Below are 16,785 nucleotides of genomic sequence, written 5' to 3'. Positions count from 1 at the left end.
TGCTTTGCCCCCTTTCCGATTGGTGAACTTGTGGACAAGACATATGTTTCTCGTGCAACTTCTTCGGAGTGACATGAATCCATCCTTCATCTTCACTTGACTTGACTGACATGGTTTTGGAGCATGCCCCTAGCGGTTGAGGTGAAGACTTTGAGTCGAAAGAGCCAGAAGTGACATCTTTCTTAGGGATTTCATCTTCAGTGCCGTTCTCTTGGGTTTGTTGGCATGAAGATTTGCCAGTGTGGACGATGATGCGCCTCCTTACCTTTAGTGGTCCTTTTGTGTCAACCTCTAGGATTGCTTGGCGCTTCATCCTTGAAGGAATCAAGCTTCGAACGTCGTCCTTTTCTCCTAACCCATTGAGCTTTTCTTCCTTTGGTGTTGTCTTCCTCTTTCCAAAAGGCTTCCCATTATCTTCAAACCTTTCTGAAGCTGATCGTCGCAGAGGAGAGATAACTGTGTTGCTTTGTTTCTTAGGCTTTAACAACCTTTCAAAAATAGAGCTTTGGGATGTCGGCGCGTTAAGCCTCTTGAAGACAGAGGTTCGGTCTTGACCACCAATGCGATTAAGCACTGAAGTTCTGGAGCTTGACTGGCTCATCCTATCGAAGACCGACGTCCGAGGGGAGGGTTTAGGCTCTTCTTGGTCTTGTTCAATGCTCACGCTGATGTGTTGAGCGCTAGCTTTCTTCACTTTGCTTGAAATCTTCACGGGTGCATTTGGTGTGAAGCCAAGTCCAGCCTTGTTGTTGTCAACTCCATAATCATGCTCCTTCAACTTCTTTTGAGTCTCGGTGAGGTCGCGATCTTTGTCGTTGACGGTGTTTGAAACCTTCTTTCCAAGATTTGAAGAGGAAGCAAAGTCATGCCTAGCTTTTGACATGAGTTCGTAGGCATTTGGGTTGAAGCCTTCTTCGGTCCTCTTAGTTGGAAGAGAGCTTGGTTTCACTATAACACCATGTTGCGCCTCCAGACGGTTGATGAGTCCGGCGGTTTGCAAGTTTTTCTCCTCTGCAGTCTTTATCAGCCTTGCAATTGTTTCCTTCATCTGAACCAGCTGTTTTTCAATAGAGGTAGTGCCGATAGTCATGACTTGTTCTTTGTTTGAAGCCGTGGACTGTGCTTGAATATCTTGAACGGAGACAGAGATGAGAGGTAGAGATAAGTCCCACTGGGCGTGCCAAATTTGTAAACACGAAAAGTTCCTGAAACAAGAAACAAGAATACCGTGTACAAAATATATTTTTTGTTTAATGATTTTGGGGTTACAATCTCTTTGTAATTTGATCCTCTGATTCTATCTTCGTAGGGTGTAGGTTTGTGGATGAGCTGTTGATCCAAAGGGTCGTCGGGGCTTGATCTAGGGATGAACAGTTGATGAACGGATCTTCGAGAGCTTTTGAGCTTGATCTTGAAGACTGGGTGTATGGATTTCTTCAAGGGGGCCGTCGGGGCTTGATCTTGAGGGTTGATGGATGAGCGGATCTTCAAGGGCTTTTGGGCCTAATCTTGAAGACTGAGTGTATGGATTTCTTCAAGAGGCCGTCGGGGCTTGATCTTGAGGGTTGATGGATGAGCGGATCTTCAAGGGCTTTTGGGCCTAATCTTGAAGACTGAGTGTATGGATTTCTTCAAGGGGCCGTCGGGGCTTGATCTTGAGGGTTGATGGATGAGCGGATCTTCAAGGGCTTTTGGGCCTAATCTTGAAGACTGATTGGATGTGTGGATTTATTGAGGTTGTTGATCCAAAGGGCCGTTGGGGCTTGATCTTAGGACGAACGGATGATGAACGCTTTCTTCAAGGGGCCGTCGGGGCTTGATCTTGAAGGAGGGTTTGACGAAGAACGAAGAGTGTTTTCTTGATCCTTCGGGATTTGCTTGAGAGCTTTAGAGTTTCAAGGCTTCAAGGTTTTGGTGTGATGTGAATTCCCTTCTTTCTTTCCCTTCTTCCTTTCTTTCTCCTTTTTTCCAAAATGAATACCTTGGCTTCCTATTTATAGAATTCCAAAACTTGATTTTTGGATTTAAATAATCAGATGAAATAAATCATTTCTGCCAGGTAATGACACGTGTCCTATTTGATGACTTTTCCAATTTATTTCAATTTTTCGTTGAGTCACACGCTACATGTAAAATTTACGTGACACGTGAGCGTTGAAATTTTAATTATTGGTCAACATTCATTTCACCGAAATTTCGATGTCCACATAAATGTTTAAGAGCTCGTACTTACAACTTAATACACTAAAAGGTAAAATCAAATACCTGTGTCCGAGCCTTGCATGTCTCCATCCATAAATTGGAAAAACAAAAAAATGGTTGCTGCACCATTGACTGGAAAAACAAAAACAAAAAAATGGCAGTAACATGTTGTGATTAGACTAACGGCAAGCAAAGTTGGAGAAAGTTGGAAAGCTATTATTTTTAATTTTTTTTTTTTTTAAGAGAAAGAAAGGAGGGAATCGTTCGAGGCTGTACAATTTCCTGTAATTTACAAGACATGGAAGGGGTGTAACTGAAAACACAACAGAGTTAAGGGGCATTCTGACCTTTCAACTTTTCAACGTGAACTTAAGTGAGGTCTAACCAAAATCCAGTTGTCAAAATTTAATTGTTTAGGAACACTATCTGCCATCAGGTGTGTGTCAGAATTTGCATCCACATTGTCATGCTTTGCTAGTAATGAATGTAAAAGAAGTTACTCAAATACTAAATCAATACATAATGAAGTGATGAACTAAATTCAAAATTGTATGGCACATTTAAATCAGATATTGTGTTTTGCCTTGTATCATTTTTTTTTTGTTTTGAATTGGGTCTTGATTAAATTCGTTGTTGAAAAAATATATGTAATCTAGGATGTCTTTACTTGTAACTTGAAGGAACATTAAGATGCTTGTAACTTGTAATTCTGACTATTTTAGACTTCACATCAAGTTCATGAGAGATTGCTTTCTTATTGTACTACACCAGACTTGGTATAGTAAGTTTGAAGCTCCATAATGTGACAAGGGTGTGTGAGAGATAAGAGTAAGAATGTAAATAGTACTACACTCTCTCGTGTCTTAGGCAATGGCAAAGCCATGTGAGGGCGAGGAGTGGCGGCCGCCACTCCCCTCGCCAGAAATGAAGCCCAGGATGGAGTACCCGCCCCTCCTCTAGCTGGAATTGGAATCTTGTTTTTTGCTGCAGCTGCACAAACGCTGCGCATGCAGTGGCAAGCCACAAAGACGCAAGCAGGTGTGGTCGCACCTCTGGTCATCGGAACTCGACTCTAAGAGCGATAAGCTGCCCCTCTGGACTGGACGTCATTCCTCTGAACCTGCACTAAAACAGTGAAATTTTCACACATCTCTCGCAAGGAAGAAGAACTGTAGCATATTTTAGTTTATTGGCTTTAAGAGGAACGGTGCCGTTACGTATATTGTCTTTAAGAGGAACTGTGCCATTATGTTTATTGGCTTTAATGGAACGGTGCCGTTACGTATATTGGCTTTAAGAGGAACTGTGCCGTTATGTTTATTGGCTTTAATGGAACGGTGCCGTTACGGGTATAGGCTTTTGACTTAGTTATATCTACAACCCACATGAAACTGGTTCGGCCCAATTTTTGGGCTCTTTTTCGTTTTTCTTTTTATTTCATTTAATATTTTATTTATAATGAAGGCATTTTGGTGCTGTGATTATCCCTTGATTTCATTTTTTTAGTTGTTTTAATTTTGTCAAGTTGCTACTTAGTACTACGGTTTAATGATATTCCTCTTCACTTGTAAGTGATAGGTCTCAGGTTCAATTCATGCCAAAGACGAATTTGAACTATATTATTGCTAACTCATTGTGCAGCTTTAGCTCACTCCATCACCCCTTAATGATAATATCGATTGTTCAAAAAAAAAAAAAATTGTCAAGTTGGTTATTGTGTCATTTGTTAGACATCTCTAATCTACTTTATGAATTTAATGATAGTATATAATTCAGTTAAGAACCATAATTTTGAGAATGTTAATCAAATGAATATATTAATTAGTACCCACATCGTCGATATACAATGCCACTAAAAAGTATACATGTTAACTTTTTATCAGAATACCACACTTAACAAAAATGATATTCTTTTCATCTACTTGTACTATCTCTTTAATAGAAATGAGACTCACATGTATTGATGGACTCTACATCTATTAAAGAGTTTCCCTTAAACACCAACACACTGCCCCCATCAACTCGCATGACCAACACCACACCGCAACTAACAGGGCCACCATCACTCACAAATGGATCACCTGCTAGGACACATCTAAAATTGGCTAATTGCATTCATATTCATATTTGGATGAGGATTTTCAAAGTTCCAAAGGAATGATGCCAAATTATTAGGGAAATCACCACAAAATATGAACGACATTGTAACTTGTTTATATTGACAAATTATGAACGACATTAATATTATTTACTATCTAAAAGGATGTGGGTGTCGATATTTTTTTGAACCTTTTACGCTTTGAAATTTCGCCCCTCCCCTGAAAATTTATGGCTTCGCCACTGGTCTTAGGTGATTAAAGTGGATATACATTATTGATGTTGATTAGTAGCGAGCAAGTAGATAGATTCTGGAACCCAATTAAAATCAAATAGGGTTATCATTTTGAAATTGACTGACGTGTGGCCGAGTGAAGAGTAGTCCCACTTAGCGGAGTGTTAATACATATTTAAAGCATTTTCAACTATAATTGTGTGGGAAAGGGTTTATTGAAGAGTGTAAAGTCCCACTAAACTCATATCGGATAGTTTTACTATTAATATAAGTTAAGTTCATCTCCTTTCATTTAATGTAGATAATATTATTTGTTAAAAAAAATACATTTATGTCTTTTGTGCCACAACCTTGCCACATAATTTTTTTTAAAAACAATTATTATTAGGATTAAGTATCTAAAACTCTCAAAACTTTTTATTTTCATTCTAAAATTGGTCTCAATTTTTTTTTAAACATTCCAAATGAGTAACGTTCACCACAACCCCCATCAAGCCATCACCTCCAAATCCAATAAAAAAATCACCGACTCCACCTTACAACTCAAGCTGCCAACATAGAGAAAAAGGTTGTACAAGTTGCTGAAATGGTATGAACTGCCATGATGCGCCCACCACCATCATCACTGCCCACAAAGAAGAATTAGAAGCTTTACAAGTCGAGAATCGACAAATGGAGAAATCACATGAGCAGAAACAAGCTCATTGAAACCCTATCTGAATTCTAACCCTCTTCTTTGTTAGGTTATCAAGTGTACGTGAGTACACCTAATAGCATATAAAATCACTTTCTAGGAAGATCATATTTTTATACCAAATTAATGTACTATTTAATGTGACAAATGCTGTATCCTAAAAAAGCCATATTCTCACCATAATTCTCATTAAATATTTATTGTGTGCATCACTTGTCACTTAACTTAAAATCAGACCCCATAATATGTCAGACTAATCCTTCTTTTTTCATCCATAAACCAACCTTTTATATTTTTTTTATCTAAAAAATCTCTAATTCAAATTTCTTAAATAGTACAGGTAAAAGAAGCCAACTAATATTAATTTAACATTCGGGAAGAAGAACCAAAAAAAGTTAGAATTGAATTACATTTTTTTTAATAAATAATATTATCTATGTTAAGGAGTAAGAAAGAAGATTAAGTCTCACAAAATAATGATGTGGTTCAAATTTTCCTTTAATAAAAATCGAATTTAACATTTTTTATAAATGAAGATAAATATCAATAGATTAGAATCATTTACTTTATTAAAGTCGTTTTTCCCCAAAACCCAAAACGACCGAGGGCGACTTGACCCGATAAAAAATAAAATAATAAAAAAAATAAAATAATCCAATACGAATCTTTGTTTGTGAGGCAACTATCTCACCAAAGGGTGATTTAACACATTTACTTGATTCCTTCAAACTCCCAAAAAAAAACCTACAAACCTCAACTCCTTCCGACTCCTTCCGACTCCTCCATTCCCTTCACTGTCGCTTCTCTTTCACATAACGCCGCCTTCTCTGCAAGTCTCCCATGGCTGCCACCGCCACCAACAACCCCTCTTCCTCCACTCTCTCTTCCTCTCTCTCCAATCCCTCTCCTCTCCCCCGAACCCACAAAACCCCTCCCTCCTTCTCCCCCAAAACCCTCCCTAAACCCACTCTCCCTCTCAAAACCTCCACCCTTTCACATACCCCCAAGCCCTCCTCCTTCACCCTCCACTCTAAAAACCCAATTTCCGACATTTTCTCGGCCGCCAAACAAAACCCAGATGTCAATTCAATCGATTATGTTGATGACGAAAAGCCCCGGGAGGAGTGCGGCGTGGTCGGCATATACGGCGACCCAGAAGCCTCCCGCCTCTGCTATTTGGCCCTGCATGCGCTCCAGCATCGTGGTCAAGAAGGTGCCGGTATCGTGTGTGTGAAAGACGAGGTGCTTCAGTCTATAACGGGCGTGGGGCTCGTCTCCGAGGTCTTCAATCAGACCAAGCTTGACCAGCTGCCCGGCGACTTGGCAATTGGGCATGTCAGGTACTCCACTGCAGGCTCCTCCATGCTAAAAAATGTCCAGCCTTTTGTTGCAGGGTACAGGTTTGGCTCAGTTGGGGTTGCCCACAACGGCAATTTGGTAAATTACCGTTCCCTTCGAGCTAAGCTCGAAGACAACGGCTCCATTTTCAACACCAGCTCTGATACGGAGGTTGTTCTTCACCTTATAGCAATTTCTAAGCATAGACCTTTTATTTTGAGAATTGTTGATGCGTGCGAGCAGATTGAGGGGGCTTATTCTATGGTTTTTGTGACCAAAGATAAGCTCGTAGCGGTTCGGGACCCGCACGGGTTTCGGCCATTGGTAATGGGTAGGAGGAGCAATGGCTCTGTTGTGTTTGCCTCTGAAACTTGTGCTCTTGATTTGATTGAAGCCACATATGAGAGAGAGGTGTTTCCTGGGGAGGTTGTGGTGGTGGATAAGGAGGGGGTTCAATCACTTTGCCTAATGTCTCATCCTCAGCCAAAGCAATGTATCTTTGAGCACATTTACTTTGCTCTTCCAAATTCTGTGGTTTTCGGTCGTTCAGTGTATGAGTCCCGACGGGTATTTGGTGAGATACTTGCCACTGAGGCGCCGGTTGACTGTGATGTTGTGATAGCAGTGCCTGATTCTGGGGTGGTAGCCGCACTTGGTTATGCGGCTAAAGCTGGTGTGGCTTTTCAGCAGGGTTTGATTAGGTCTCATTATGTCGGGAGGACCTTCATTGAGCCATCACAGAAGATTAGGGACTTTGGTGTGAAGCTCAAGTTGTCCCCGGTTCGTGCAGTGTTGGAGGGGAAGAGGGTTGTGGTTGTGGATGACTCCATTGTAAGAGGAACCACTTCTTCCAAAATTGTTAGGTTGTTGAAGGAGGCTGGTGCAAAGGAAGTTCATATGAGGATTGCAAGCCCACCGATTATTGGTTCTTGTTATTATGGAGTGGACACACCAAGCTCTGAGGAGTTGATTTCAAATAGGATGAGTATTGAGGAAATTAGGGAGTTTATCGGATCGGATTCACTTGCTTTTCTGCCAATTGGTAAATTGGAGAAAATGTTGGGCAGTCAGTCTCCTAACTTTTGTTATGCTTGCTTCTCTGGAAAATACCCTGTGGAGCCTAGCGAGGTTAAAGTGAAACGAGTGGGTGATTCCTTGGATGATGGGTTAGTTGGTAGTTTCGAGAACATTGATGGTGGCTGGGTTCAAGCGAATCAGAGCCCGAAGGAGGCAAAGGACAAGGAATTTGAGAGCAGTATTATCTAATAACATTGCTTGCGACTCCTCCAGTTTACGGTGGATGCTTTTTGTGATCACAGGAGCAGAACAGGGTATACTTTGCTGGGACTGACTGCTGTCTTCAAATGATTGAAATTATGGGTTAAGAGCTTCCTTGAAATTCGGGTTCCAAAATGCAAGACTAAGTACACGGTCTGGTTGGTTCCTTTTCAATTTTGCATCTGATAAATTGAATTTATCTTTTCTTGATGATACGCCGTTTGGTTAAATTCTTATACAAGCTTAAATGTTCTGAATTCAGCAGCTCTAACATTACCAGTTTCTTGTTAGCATCTCACTAGCTCGAGCGTTTGTTGTATATTATCTCTTGTGCGTTTATTAGCTGCTTGTTCGATTTACTCATGCAAGGCTGACTACTGCTTTTCACCACAATGTCTGTTTGATTTTCGTTTCAAATTTCATTATCGAAAACATCACGATGCTTGACAAAATTCAGAAAGCTAATATGGATTGGTTAATACTTTGGGACCCTGTTGTTGAGATTAAATTCAGAGCATGAAAAGTTAGGACCGGGTTAGTTGAGTCTGATCATGATTGTTAGTATTCTGCATCCGTTTTCCCTTGTACGAAATCTGTCTTACCAAGAATCGTTGTTTGAACCATATTTTCTGTTTTATATGAGTTGCTTCGCGGAACCCTTTCTTTAAAATGTCTTACAATCTGTGATTTGTATGGAGTGATGTAGTACCCTAGTTTATCTTCTTGAGAGTTTATAACTTGTGCGAACTTGCAAGAAATGGGCATGTATTTTGTTTGGATAATGGTGCTTCAGGAAGATTCACAATATCAGATGTTATTGAACTTTGATGAAATCAAGGTGATTATTTTAGCATGATATTCACGAAGTATACATGCCAAGTGAGAAATTAAAAGGAAAACCTCTCTTCTTTTCCAAGTTTGAGTAGTCACACACAAGGCTGAGCTTTGGTTTGCTCTTTAATACACTCTGACGTAAGGTCCATTTTCACGATTCCTGGCCGCGGCACGCGGCCTGGAGCTGCGACGTTGCGCCAAGCCGCATGCCGAGCCGCGCCTGGCTGGCATGAACCCAAGTTCATGCCGAGCTGTGCTCTGCTGAGCCAAGCCGAGCCTGAAGCTCGGTTCATTATTTGGCCCGAAGCCATTAAAAACCGATATTACATGAATTTCAATCTTTTCTTGCTTCCACTACCTATTTTTGCGCGGTCTCCGTCTATTGAATTAATTTAGTGATCAATAGTCCATTAATTCAACAAAAAACAAATTTGAGACTTGCATTCGCCCAATGTGCCAACGACACCATCAGGTGAACTTAATTTATTGTTGACATTTTGTTTGAGGTGGACTGTTTAAATACTGTCCTATTTGAGTTGTATTACTTAAAGGGTAAAGATTCTCCCTTTTCTACTATAAATAAAGGCACAATGGGGGTAAAATAATACACATTTCAAAATTCACCAACTCCTCTCTCTTTGCCACCGCCCCGTTTCTATCTCTCTATAATTGTTCAGATGAATAGGCCTCAACATTATTATGTTTAATGGAATTTCTTTGGATAGAAAAAAATATATACATACTTGGAAAATAAACCTCATATGTAAACAATAATCAATCTACTGTATATAACAACATAAATATAAAGACAAACAATTTTGAAAAGTTTTGTACAATAATATAATTTCTTTCGATAGAAATATATATACATATACATGAAAAGTGGTTATCAGATATAATATATCAATTATATATGAACATGATGCAAAAATTTTTACTATATAAAAGTAAATCAAAACAATTTTGAATAGTTTTCAACCTGTTTATTGGAATTTCTTTGGATAGAAAAAAATAAATACATACTTGGAAAATAAACCTCATATTTAAACAATAATCAATCTACTGTATATAAACATGATGCGAAATTTTTAACCACATAAATATAAAGAATTTTTTTTAAAAAAAAAAGTTATGTACAATAATAGAATTTCTTTCGATAGAAATATATATACATATATGTGAAAAGTGGTTATCAGATATAATATATCAACTATATATAACATGATGCAAAAAAAATTACTATATAAAAGTAAATCAAAACAATTTTGAATAGTTTTCAACCTTTCTTAGTTTGGTTACCCATTCATAGTGGCCTTACCTATATATTTGTGTGCTACAGACTCATGTTGTCAAACCATTACATAGACAAAGATATTAGCAGTATTTACCACATAGAGTTGTAGAGATGTCTAGGCTTTCTTTATTTCATTTCTTCTTACTTGTTCTTCTTGCCTCAGGTTTGTTTTCTTTTTCCTTTGCCACTGTTTTTTCCGGTTTTTTATTTGTTTGTCTTTGTGCTAAGAACTATACGAAAGATTTTAGATTTTTACATCTTTAAAGTGTATGTGGACATACTACCTTTTCAATTTAAAATGAAAATGTAGAGTGGCAAAACACTTGTCTTTAAGTTGTTGTATCTTCATTTGAAGTTCATCTCTACAAAAAAAATCATTTCAATCGAATATTATTTAGTCATTCAAATGTATAGAACAAACGACAGTTTATATACCAAATAATATGCTTATGATTAATCATCCATTTATTGGATACATTTGGATGAAAAAATGATCTGCAATTTGAATAATTTTTTGTAGAATTGATTTTCAAATTAATATTGATAAATTGAACAGTTCCAATAGTTGATTTTATTTAGTCAAGATACGTTATTCGCAGAAGGTGAGACATGTGGATGATGCAAGTATTATCCATTTTGTTTATTCACTTGTTTAAGTTGTAAATTTTGCAGTTGCGTTGAAGAAGGAAAATGTGCGTCAAGTGTATGCGCAGAAGTTATGCACAAGTCAATTGCATCTTAGTAGGTGTACATTAGATGCTTGCAGGACCAAGTGTTTTAATGAATACGGGCAAGAGAGAGCAGATGGATATGAATGCAAAGCCAAAAGTCTTTCTAGTGAACTTGATTGTTATTGCACCTATAAGTGTTGAAGTCCCTTAGTCCCTTCTTAGTACTATCGGCTGCCAAAAAGAGCTAATAAGTTTTCTCTTCGTTGTGCGATGTAATAATTTGAAATTTTCAATTAATAAAATTTGGCAAAAGTAAAGTGTTGTTTATTGTTATTGTTATTATTACTGTTATTGTTGTTGTTATTGTTATTTATTATTATTATTATTGGTATCGTATTGTTATTGCTGTTGTTGTTGTTATTATTATTACTTAGGTGATGGTGGGAGTACGTAATATATTAACTCAAGTACATGCATTTTCTATATTCATAGTACAGAATTAATAAGATATATTAATTAAGAAGTTAAAAGGCAGAAGCTCCTCAAGAAAATATGAAAGTTAATGATACCCCCCCCAAGGTAAAAATAGTTAGCTCTTGGCAAAACAAGTAAAAACAATTGGTTGAGTTATCAAGCGGCGAGATTGTTAATAATCATGTTTTTATAAGAAGAAAGATAATAGATAGTGTGACCTCGATTACACCCAGTTCCAATACGATCAAACAAGACGGTTTTCCTTGCAACGGATGACAAAGTTCTATTCCAAACATGAAAATTATGAAAATTAAAACCAGTGCTAGTGACTATGGCTTCCAAATTACTCCACAACCAATTTTTTGGAACCAAATTTGTGCACCGCCACAGATGATGGAGGCACTAATATGAGCAACCTTTAATACAGAGAACAACTGTGAGTAGGTCTCTGGGGGTGTGTATGTGTGTGCCGGTCAAAGGCTCTCCAACGATCAAGTTAGTAAGCAGTTTTAGACTCAAGCAATGAGTAAGAGAATTAAAGTATAGTGATTGCATTACTAGAGACAAACCCTAGATGGATGTATTTATACCATTGGGAGATAGACCTTTGTAGGATAAAATCCTCATTCTAAGATGGGAAAATCCTAGATTGTACCTTCTTAGGAGTTGTGATTACTTGTGGCGCATGTCAATTCCTAAATCGTAAGGAAACCCATGACTTATAAGAAATCTGAGTGTATCCACATGTCTTGCGGAACAAGCATGGTCATTCTAGCATAGTTGCTCAGACTTCGCTTATTGTCCTAGAATATGGTGATGGTGGTGCTGCTTCTCCTTATGATCCAGCTCTGCTCGGAGCTGTCAAGTTCTTGATCGGACTTCTGAGGTATCTGTATTTTGATCAGCCTTACTCCGCTCGTCAAAAATCATGGTCCCATAATTTCCCCTAACTATGTATCTAAAGACAACCTATTCCTCTTGCGCATGGATAGTTATCCAACGGTCATGCCTTTCAGAGTAAGCTCGAATACGTACCAATTAGTATTCTTTCTTCGTTTGGTGATTCGATGCATAGTGGCGTTTCAAATTTAGACATGTGATCTCGAGTACTGTGCCATGAAGATTTTCATGATTGTGTGTATCGTGTGGGCACATTTTGTAAGAAGTGGCCATTCAATTCTTCAAGTAACTTCGATCTTCGTATCTACCGATCTCGAGACAAAGACCCTTTGTATTCAACGGTAAGATTGCCTAGTACTGCCTTTAAATAGCCTCTTCCCTGTTAGGTTTCCTTGTACTTCCGCATTCTTTAATGTGAATCATGGAGTCTCATCGCTTGCTTCATGATCCGCTTTTCAAACCCAGTTACCTTTCAAAAGTTTCGATACCTAAAATTTTCAAACTTGAAACTTGCTTTCATCACATCAATCTTTGCCAAGCCAAGTCAAACAAGCCTGAATCAAGCTATAATACCATCCTTTGCTTCTTGTGGTTTTTTTTTATAGCATACATCCCCTTGCGGTATCCTTTTGCATCGTTTCCGTGCACAGGTGCAATCTCAACAAAATATTGAGATTCTTTATAAGGTTTTTCATTGGAGCCTTATTCGCCTTTATCTAGGAGTGGACGCCGCTGACAAGTGATCCTCATTAGAATTGATTATCCTAGCCAAGTATGCATTGTAGTTTTCTTAGTAGAATTTGCATGTCAGGGGTGAGGACTTTCTCCCCAAAACAATTGTACTTGTCTTTCGTGCCCTTTCCTCGAGACTTTGAAAATAAACTTGTGTTTGTATGAATTTTGTATCCTTCTTCATCCCTTGCTTCTCCTATTCGTGAAATAAAACTGTAATCTAATTAATCTTTCCAAAGTAAACGAACTTTTAGAGGAAATTAGGAATGAAGCAGAATATAATAAGTTTGTAGGGCCCAAAACTGTGCTAAAAAGCTCATTGGTAATGTCTATTCGGAAAAACACAATCTTTTAAACTTAGTATTCATAAAGTTTCTTATCACGATATTTGGAATGCCACCTGACTTCGGTATAAAAAATTAAACATTAAACTATGAAGAATCTTTTGCTCCACAATCGTCACAATCCATTTATCAGACTAAGGATGAAAGACCTTTGCACTATACCTAAAATAACTTGTAAAAATGAACTATTCTTCTTTTCCTTGCCCCAATTCTCGGGCCAAGGATTTTAACACTTGCAATGTGACGCTAGAGGAGGGTTTCTCCCTTAGTTTGGATTCCTGCCCTTCGCCAGCAGCTCGAGTCGTTGGGCTAGCCCTAATTTCTTCCCAAGCCATTATGTGGCATGTTTGCTTCTAGCAATACCCAACTTTGTTGGTGTTCCCATGGCTAATCTTAAAATTGGGCTCTATTTTCTTCATTGCTTGGCCGAAGCAATTCAAAACCAATATGACCTAAATGTCACTATTTTCTTGCATCCACAACTCAACCTTGTTAGGCCCCAGTCTATTGAATTAATTTAGTGATCAATAGTTTATTAGTTTGACAAAAAACAAATTTGAGACTTGCATTCGCTTAATGTACTGACGACACCACAACCTGAACTTACTTCATTGCTGACATTTTGTTTGAGTATTTACACACTCAAAGGGGAGTGTTGTAGTCTAATTTAGTTAGGAAAGTGAGTGTAAATGCTATAGGGATTCAATAGTATTTTTTTTTTTTAAATATAAAGCAAAAAAATTTTGAATAGTTTTCAACCTTTCTTAGTTTGGTTACCCATTCATAGTCGCCTTACCTATATATTCGTGTGCTATAGACTCATGTTGTCAAACTATTACACCAACTAAGATATTAGCAGTATTTACCACAGAGAGTTGTAGAGATGTCTAGACTTTCTTTATTTCATTTCTTCTTACTTATTCTTCTTGCCTCATGTTTGTTTTCTTCTTACTTTGACACTGTTTTTCTGGTTTTTTTATTTGTTTATCTTTGTGGTAAGAACTATACAAAAGATTTTAGATTTTTATGTCTTCAAAGTGCATGTGGACATACCACCTTTTCAATTTAAAATGAAAATGTAGAGTGGCATGATAGGAGCATATTCATGCGACTTAAATGGCTTGTTCTCGTGCATTTACGTTATGTTTCTCTCGTTATTTTAGTCCTTTATGCTTCTTTTGTGTGTTTTCAGGTTCTAAGGGCCTAGGGAGCAAGAAAGTGCATTTTGAGGCCATTTGGAGCATTTTTGGGCATGGATTGGATAGCTTATCCATGGAGCCAAGAGGATGGACGAATTTGAAGGCCTTGTATGCACTTGAAGACACAAAACAATGGCTCTAGCCCAATCAAACACATTATGCCATACAAACCAACCTATTTTAGGCTCATTCTATGTACTTAAACCCTAGCCCTTTAAACTAATTCATTTATCACTTATCACTCACCACATATCATTCACTTATCACTTAACATATCATTCATTTATTTCACTTCCATACTCCTCTTAATTCCACATGCATTCTCACACATGCACATCATTCACTCACATTTCCACCATTCATTCTTTATTCCTTTCCAAACATCTCACATGCATTTCCACCTTCCTACTTCATCATTTCACCACATACTCCTCTTAATTCCACATGCATTCTCACACATGCACATCATTCACTCACATTTCCACCATTCATTCTTTATTCCTTTCCAAACATCTCACATGCACTTCCACCTTTCATCCACAATGATTCATGATTCATTCACTTTGCATCCTTTAAATCACATAATTTTCCATCATTAATTAGCCACTTGCATCTTAAACAAACAACCATATGTTCCCTCCACTACTCCTATAAATACCCTTGCATTCATTCATTCAAGAACATCTCATTTTCATACACAACACACCACAAAACACTTCCATCTTCTCCCTAGCCGTGAGTCTCTCCATTTTCTGCACCATTCCCTTCCCTTTCTCCTCCATTTCTTCCATTTCCATAATCCCCCAATCCATTCAACACACCAACAACATCCCTTAGTCCTTGTGCTACAAAGAAGACGAAGAGAAGAGGGCCTAAACGTTCATACAATTCACGTTTGAGTTGTTGGAATGTTTATGCGTTTCTTTGATTTCAATGTTTAAATTCAATTCTCTTTGTTTTGTAATATGAGAAATGGAAGAGAAGAGTGCCTAAACGTTCATACAATTCAAGTTTGAGTTGTTGGAATGTTTAGGTGTTTCTTTGATTTCAAAGTTATGAGGAACTAAACCCTTTTTGGCTAGGGGTGATTTCAATACCATGTTTATTTATGTGATATGAATTGATGAATTCCGGTTATGAACTCTTGATTCGTGAATGCAATTGGCTTAACTATTTGATGATTAACTTATTTGTGTTTGTTGATTGAGGGTCGACACTTAATTAGCATGCATGAATATGTGACTAAAGTTTAAGAAGGTTTCACATAATCGTTACTATCTTATACTTGAAAGTAGTGAAGGTCGCTTGTCACGATCGCGTTAAGTTTAATTCTTAGCATGAGTAACATGATGTCATAGTTGCAAATGCTTTGTCAATGCTTATGGTTTTCATTATTCTTAATGATCTTCGATTGTATCTCTATTATGATGACATGTAGGGAACTTTTGAGAATGTTTTGGGTTGTCGAATGATGCCATCCAATCCAATAATATAAGGAAAATCTGAGGGTTAACTAGTGATGTCACGGTTAATTTGGGGCATTGTCGTTCATAATTCAATGAAGGAATAACTGGAAATTGATTCATATGCATAAATATCATGTGTAGAGAAAGAACCCTTAGCTAGCTTCCCATCCATTCATTTCCGTCAAATCCATATTTACAATTTGTTTTGTTTCCAAGTATTCATTTTAGTTTAAATTCGTCCAAATCCAATTCCCCCCTATTTCGTTGAAATCTTAGTCTTAATCTTTCTTATTTTTAGTTTTGCTTTCTTCGAGCATTAAATAGTGTTTTATATTGTGTTTTTATGTTTTAAAGTCAATTTAGAAGGTTTTAGCAAGCCCTCCTAATCCCCGGTCTAGAACGATCCCTCACTTATCCATTCTACTACAATTGTCAAACGAGGGTTTAATTTGAGTGTCAAGTAAATCACGCATCAAATTTTGGCGCCGTTGCCGGGGATTAGCAACTTTGCTAATCCTTTGTCTTTATTTTTATATATTTTGTTTTTGTTTTTCGTGCATTCTTATTTCAGATTCTTAGTTTGTTTGTTTCCTTGTTTTTTTAGGTACTGTGTATGACTCGTCGCTCTCGGCCTATTATAGAGAACATCTCCGACTTTGACGGTGATTTTGAACGCACTTTGAGGAGAACGAGGAGTCAACAAGAGCCACCACAACCTCCACCACAACCTGGGCTTGAAGAAGACGAAGTAGGTGTAGAAGAAAAGCCCACGGATCAGATTTTTGAAGAAGAACAAGCCATGGCAGCAGATAATAGAACCATCAAGGAGCTTTCGGCCTCGGGTTTGGATAATGCATTGCCTCTTTGTATCCAATACCCCACGGCTGCAGAGGGGAAGACTGAGGAATTTGAACTCAAATCCAGTTTGTTACACCATATTCCGAAGTTCCATGGCTTGTCTATGGAAGACCCCAACAAACACTTGAAGGAGTTCGAGGTGGTTTGTTCGAGCATGACCCCCGTCAAT

The 16,785-nt window shown here is 37.9% G+C and overlaps 1 pseudogene across 1 annotated transcript; it reads left to right on the top strand.

The window, feature by feature from the left end:
* The first annotated feature begins 5,922 nt into the window (after positions 1-5,922).
* Positions 5,923-8,101, top strand: LOC137725990 (amidophosphoribosyltransferase, chloroplastic pseudogene; annotated as a pseudogene). The gene has a single exon (XR_015963071.1). The product of XR_015963071.1 is annotated as an amidophosphoribosyltransferase, chloroplastic pseudogene (transcript).
* The last annotated feature ends 8,684 nt before the right edge of the window (positions 8,102-16,785 follow it).

The sequence above is a fragment of the Pyrus communis genome, chromosome 5 (genome assembly GCF_041283825.1).
Source record: "Pyrus communis isolate YQ-2024b chromosome 5, ASM4128382v1, whole genome shotgun sequence".
Lineage (NCBI taxonomy): Eukaryota > Viridiplantae > Streptophyta > Magnoliopsida > Rosales > Rosaceae > Pyrus > Pyrus communis.
The sequence above is the reverse complement of the archived record's forward strand: the minus strand, read 5'-3'. Positions and strand labels throughout refer to the sequence as shown.